Genomic DNA, 6,484 nt, shown 5'->3' with positions numbered 1-6,484 from the left:
ATGGGGGGGAGGTGTGCTGGGATCTGTCTCCTCCCAGGGAGGCGACTGCTGAGGGCCGGGCCCACCTGCACCCGTGCAGCTCTGTGGATGAGCGTGTCTGCAGAGCAGGAGGACTTCCTGGGAAGTGAGGAGCATCCTGCAACTGGGACACAGACAGGTACGTGTTGGTGGGGGGGCATTTACAGACTGAAATCGGAAGCAGAAACCATTCAGAGCTCAGCTTTCTAAGACTTCTCTTTTTGTGCCCCTGGTTGTCAGAACTGGGAGATTTTTAAATCAGAAATTATCTTAACATTCAGATGGGGTCATCAGGGAGGGAGTGGGAGGCTGGGTGGGAGGTAGCAGTGTTGGCCCCGGCCACTAGGGACCACAGTGCCATTGCATTCCTCCTGGGGGGTAGGGGGTGCCAGGCAGAGGGGCTCAGGCAGTGGCCTCCTTGCCCGCGGCCCGACTGATTCCACCCCTGCCAAGAACAGGGTCCCGTCTTCAAGCCTGAGTTCCCTGCTCCTGCTTCTCAAACCACCACGTTCAAGGGCATTTCTCCCACAGCTACTGCTTGAGTTCTAGCCCCACGCCAGTTCCTGAGCCGCCGAAGCCACTTGAGGTCTCTCCCTCCACACCCTCCCTCTGCCTCTACCCAAATCCCTCAGGCCCCACTCCTCAATACTGTCCCTTGCCCAAGGGAAAGTCTCTGCTGCCTGGGTTTTCCAAGTACACCTCCTTGCTGCTGGCTAAGGGCTTTCCCCACTACTACCCACGTTCTGATCACTGCTGCCCGGGGTTATGCTCTTACAGCCCGAGTTCTCCAACTCTTCCCCCCCAAAACACCGCATGCTGCCACCCACCGCTCCTGTGTTTACCAGTTACCCCAGCATGGTCTCTTCTGCACCTCTGCCGAGGTCCGACCTCTGTCAGTGCCTTAATGCCTTCCCACTGCCCCTGCCTGGGTCTGTCCTGACTGCAGCGCAAGGTGGGTGTCAATGCTCTCCCTCGTAGCTCTTCTCCCTTCTGATACCTGCTAATTACCCTCACCCCCCAGCTGGATGGCTTGGTCTTTCCCCCGACTCCTGCCCTCATCCTCACTGTCGCTGTCACCACTGCTGCTGAAGCCAGGCTGTCGCCTGCATCCTTGGACTCAGGGGCTCCTTGTGTGCAAAGGGGGCAGGCAGGGATGAGGTGGGGCCGGAGCCTGGTGCTGCTGGTGAGGTGCAGCCACAGACGGGGGCAGCAGGGTCTGAGCCTGCCCCCCGGGAGAATCTCCGGTAAGTCAGCTGCGTGGGCCTCCACTGCCAAGTGCAGGCTGCACGTGGGCTCCGGTTTGTTGAGGTCAGCGAGGGCCTCCTGGAGTAGGCATACATGTCCGCCTCTTCGAGGATGGCGGCCAGGTGGAGTGGCCTGGGGTCCTTGTAATTTTCAGCCCGCAACTGCAGCTTCCGGTTCTCCTCACTTTCCTCTAACTTCTCCAAGCTGGTGCTTGGGTCGGTGTGGGGGATGTGTTTGGGCCCTGAGCTAGGTAGGGGTCAGGGGCTCCTTGGGGCACCCGGTAGGGACTGGAGCTATGCCTGAGCAGGCCAGGAGCAGCAACCCAGTGTGCGCCACACACAACTTCTGCAGCATGGACACCTCCGCAGGCAGGCTGCCAGGTGCGGGGCCGTCTGGTGAAGCTCATTCACGCAGGCAGGTACTCAGTGCCAGCCTAGCAGGAGATCCAGGAAGGGTTTGTGCTGATGAATCACTTCTGAGTGTAGTGCCAGGGCCCCCTTTTCAGGGGTGTAGCCAAAGATAAGGGGTGCAAACAACAGCCCCAGCCCGCCTCTGCCCAGTGCTGGTCCTCCCAAGGTCACTGAGTCTGGACCCGATGAGCCCTATCCCACCGTTCATGCACACCCACAATCCCCACAAGCCGGTGCTCTGGCCATGACCCCCAATCGCAGCCCATAAGTCTTCTTTTGCATTGGTGGTCTCCGTGAGCAGGGGGCCTAGAGAAGTGGGGAGGAGCCCTGTCTCAGTGTCCCAAGGCTACATAACCAAGTGCCACAAGCTGGGTGGCTTAAAACAACAGAAATACATTCTCTCCCAGCTCTGGAGGCCTGCTATGGACTGAAATGCTACCCCCCAAATTTGTACACAGAAGCCCTAACCCCCCATGTGATGGTATTTGAGGATGGGGCTTTGGGGAATTTAGGCTTAGATGAGGTCATCAGAGTAGAATCTTCACAATGGGATTAGTACTTTTGAGGGAGAACCACTCTCCTGCTCACTGCCGTGTGAGGACCCAGGGCGAAGGCAGCTGTCCGCAGGTCAGGAAGAGGGCCCTCACCAAAGCCCACCCAAGCAGCATCCTGACCTCAGATTTCCAGCCTCCAGGACTGTGGGAAAATCCATTTCTGTTGGTTAAGTCACCCACTCCGTGGTATCTGGTTATGGCAGCATGAGCTAAGACAAGGCCAGAGTCCAACATCGTGGTGTTAACAGGCCGATTCCTTCTGGAGGCTCTGAGGGAGAACCAGTCCCATGCCTCACTTGTAGCTTCTGGTGGCTGCTGGCTGCCTTTGGTATCCCCTGGCTTGTGGCAGCAGGACTCCACCCTCTGCCTCCATCCTCATGTGCCTTCTTCTCAGTGTCTCCTCCTTTTCTGTCCTTTAGAAGAACACCGGTCTCTGGATTTAGGGCCTACCCTAAATCCACGATGATCTCATCATAAGATCCATAACTTGGGTTACAACTGCAAAGACCCTATTTCCAAATAATGTCACATTCACAGGTACCAGGGGTTAGGACTGAGACACATCTTTTGGGGCCACTAATCAACTACAAGCACTAAGCAGGAAGCAGGGTGGGAGAGAGTGGCTGTGGGAAGATGGGAAATCCTTCCAGGAAACCCCAGGCGGAGCCAAGCGTGGAGAGGGCATGCCGAGTTAGACTCCTCAGACCTCCCAAAACAGACTCAGCACTTCACCCCTGCACCCTCAACCCACCACCACTCCCCTCCCCCAACCAGGAGAGAATCGAAAAGCAGCTGAGCCAATGCACAGTACTCTGTGGCCTGCTGGCCCTGCACTGGTCATTTCAAGTGCCCAGGAGAGAGCAGAGTCTGTAACCTCCAGCCTCCTCCACCCCAAAGCCTGAAGCTGGCAGCACCCAGAGGAGCTTTGCAAACAGACAGGAAGCACTGGGCGGGGGCTCGGCCAAAGCCCTTGGTCAATCAACGAGGCAATGTCCCCCCCCAATCAGCCTACACGGCCTGGAGCACTAGGAGCCCCCCGGCCAGTGCAGGCCGGGTAGGAAGGCGTCCTTCCAAAGCCCATGGCAGCTGAGTCAGCAAGAGGCCCCAGACCTCGTGGCCAGTGGTGAAGAGAGGACGCTGCAGGCTTCCGTAACAATCCCTTACACTGGCATGCAGCTCACAAAATGCCCTCCCTCCTCCACCCCTTCACTCGCTGCACCCCGTGAGGTGGAGTGTGCACTCAAGTTGTTCCCGCTGGACCTGTGCGACAGCTGAGGATCAGGAAGTGGCGGAAGTGTCTCAGCGAATAAAAAGCAGAGCTGCTAACTGCAACGTGGTGTTCTGGACTGGAGTGTGGAACAGGAAACGGACCTTGGTGGAAATGAGGTGAAATCTGAAAAAAGTCCATCATTTAGTTAAGGGTATTGTACCAATCTTAACCGCTTAGTTTTGACAAATGTACTGTGGCTATGTGAACACTGAGGGCTGCTGGGTGAAGGGCATTTGGGAACTCTCAGCTCTATTGCTATGGCCTGAATGTTTGTATCCCCCCAAAACTCAAGTTGAAGACTCGTGCCCAATGTGATGGTATAAGGAGGTGGGGCCTTTGGGAAGGGACTGGTCATGAGGGTGGAGCTCTCATGAATGAGATGAATGACCTTGTTAAAGAAGCCCCAGGGAGCTAGCGCACCCCCTCCACCACGTGACCACAGAGCAGGAAGGCTGCAGTCAGCAGCTCTGAAGAGGGTCCTCACCAGAACCCAGTGATGTCGGGTCAGCACCGTGATCCTGGACTTCCCGCCTCCAGAACCGTGAGAAAGAAATTTCTGTTGTTTATAAGCCACCCAGCCTGTGGTATTTTGTCATAGCAGTTTGAATAGACTAAGACAACTATATTTGCAACTTCTCTGTAAATCTAAAATTGTTACAAAATAAAAATTTTGTTAAAAAGCAAAGCTGGGAAGGGAGTGGAGTAAAAAGAAAAAACCAGAAATGGTACTTGACTTTTTTCAACTCAAGTTTAGGAACCTGTCCACACCCTTCTATAGCGGCTGTTGACAAAGACATGAAGAAACTGAAACCCTTGTGTGTTGTTATTGAAAATGCAAAATGGTGTAGCTGCTACGGAAAACAGTTTGGTAGTTCCCCAAAAAGCTAAACAGAATGACCGTATGACCCAGCAATTCCACTCGTAGGTATAAACCCCAAGGAATTTCCAGCAGGAATTTGAACAGATATTCATACACCAATGTCCATAGCAGCATTATTCACAATAGCCAAAAGGCAGAAACAACACATGTATCCATCAGTGAATGAATGGATAATCAAAATGTGGTATCTACATACAATGGAATATTACTCAGCCTTGAAAAGGAATGAAATTCTGACACATGCTACAACATACATGAACCTTGAAAACATGATGCTAAGTGACATAAGCCAGATGCAAACAAACAAGTATTGTGGGATTCCATTTATTTTTTTTAAGATTTTTATTTATTTATTTGAGAGAGAGAGAGCACACGACGGGAAGAGCAGAGGGACAGGGACAAGCAGACACCATGCTGAGCACAGAGGCTGACTCAGGGCTTATTCCTACAATCCTGCAATCATGACCTGGGCCAAAATCAAGAGTTGGACGCTCATTTGACTGAGCCACGCAGGCACCCCTGCAGGATTCCACTTACAGGAGATTCTTAGAAGAGGCAAATCCAGAGACAGAAAGTAGAACAGTGGTGACCAGCGGTGGGGGTGGGGGCGCTTATTGCTTAATGGTACAGTTTTAGTTTGGGGTAATGGAAAGTTCTGGAAATGGAGAGTGGTGAAGGTTGCACAACCTTGCAGATGTACTTAGTGCTGCTGAAATGTATACTGCAAGATGGTTAAAGTGATAAATGTTATGTATATTTTGCCACAGTAAAAAATGTTTGTTTTTTTTTAAAAGATTTTATTTATTTATTCCACAGAGATAGAGACAGCCAGCGAGAGAGGGAACACAAGCAGGGGGAGTGGGAGAGGAAGAAGCAGGCTCATAGCAGAGGAGCCTGATGTGGGGCTCGATCCCATAATGCTGGGACCACGCCCTGAGCCGAAGGCAGACACTTAACCGCTGTGCCACCCAGGCGCCCCAAAAGTGTTGTTTTTTTAAAATCACAAACTGCCCCTTTCTTAACCTTGAAGATGGTCCCTGGGTGAGGACGGGCACTGACAGAGATACTAGTTGCCTCTTGGAGGAACACTAACATGTGCCTCCACAAACATTTGAGGCTGCACGAACCAAGCCCCGGCATATCGTCCTTCAGGAAGGAAGGACAGGCTGGGGTAGGGGACTTGTCCCACTTCAAATTTAAACCACTTTTGGGCAAGGGGCCCACCCAGCACCCAGGGAGCCTATGACCAGGGGAGGGTGGTGAGAGAGTGAGGAGGGGTCTCCTTGCTCTTTCCCACTCTGGGGGCACCTCCTTCCCAAACCTTTCTTTTCCCTCTATCAGCCAGTGAAGGCTCTCCTGAGGTAGTTTGTACGACTCTATTTTTTAGTCAGAAAAATAAACCTTTTGAACAATCTTTATTTTTTTAACATTAACTTGACAAAGTGCTTTTGAGCCTATGGTTCCATTCTCCTTCCTAGAGCCTTTTGCCAGATACCACATTTTACTTTACAGTATTTTCTTGTGTACCTGTCTGCTTTCGACTCCTACACCTTGGAATCTTCCCAATGGACGAAGATTGTATTTTATTAAATGTTTATACTCTCAGGTATTAGGTAGGTGCTCAAAAAATTTGCTGAATTGACTAAGAGATAAGTGAATGAATGGTTAAGCAACCTACATGGTCTTTAGATTCCCCTTACTCTCTACCATCCTATCCTACCTTGGTATAATGGGTGCAAACAATGCCTATGGCTTCGGCTGTGCCCATGTGAATTTCTTATGTATGCGTGTTGGTGAATATGCACGTCCTAAGGCTCGTCGACCGGAGCGTATGCGTAGTTCGAGGCAAAGCAGATCCCTGGGCACTTCTTACACAGCTCTAACTGCAACTGACCTGCATCTCTAAAACCAAAGCCACCTGCAAAGGCCCTTCTCAAAGGCCTTTGCCTCCAGGAACTCCCCCACCCACCGCACCCTGCACCCACCACTCACCCCCCTTCCGGCCGGTCATGGCCTATGCGCTTTCTTATTTTCCTTATCCCATATACGGGGCCTGCGGATCTGCTGTGATGTCTGCTTCACTAATTACTTTATGGATGTACATCAT

The 6,484-nt window shown here is 52.2% G+C and overlaps 1 long non-coding RNA gene and 1 pseudogene across 4 annotated transcripts in view; both read right to left on the bottom strand.

Annotated features, from left to right (window-relative positions):
- The window catches only part of LOC148110762 (uncharacterized), a 66,134-nt gene that overhangs the window by 40,755 nt on the left and 18,895 nt on the right, over positions 1 to 6,484 (bottom strand). The window lies entirely within an intron of this gene.
- LOC148110763 (NF-kappa-B inhibitor beta-like) lies at positions 665 to 6,388 on the bottom strand (annotated as a pseudogene).

This window comes from Ursus americanus, chromosome 1, assembly GCF_024610735.1.
Source record: "Ursus americanus isolate L20-20 chromosome 1, mUrsAme1.1.p, whole genome shotgun sequence".
Taxonomy (NCBI): domain Eukaryota; kingdom Metazoa; phylum Chordata; class Mammalia; order Carnivora; family Ursidae; genus Ursus; species Ursus americanus.
Note: the sequence above shows the minus strand (reverse complement) of the source record. Positions and strands in the feature narration are given on the sequence as shown.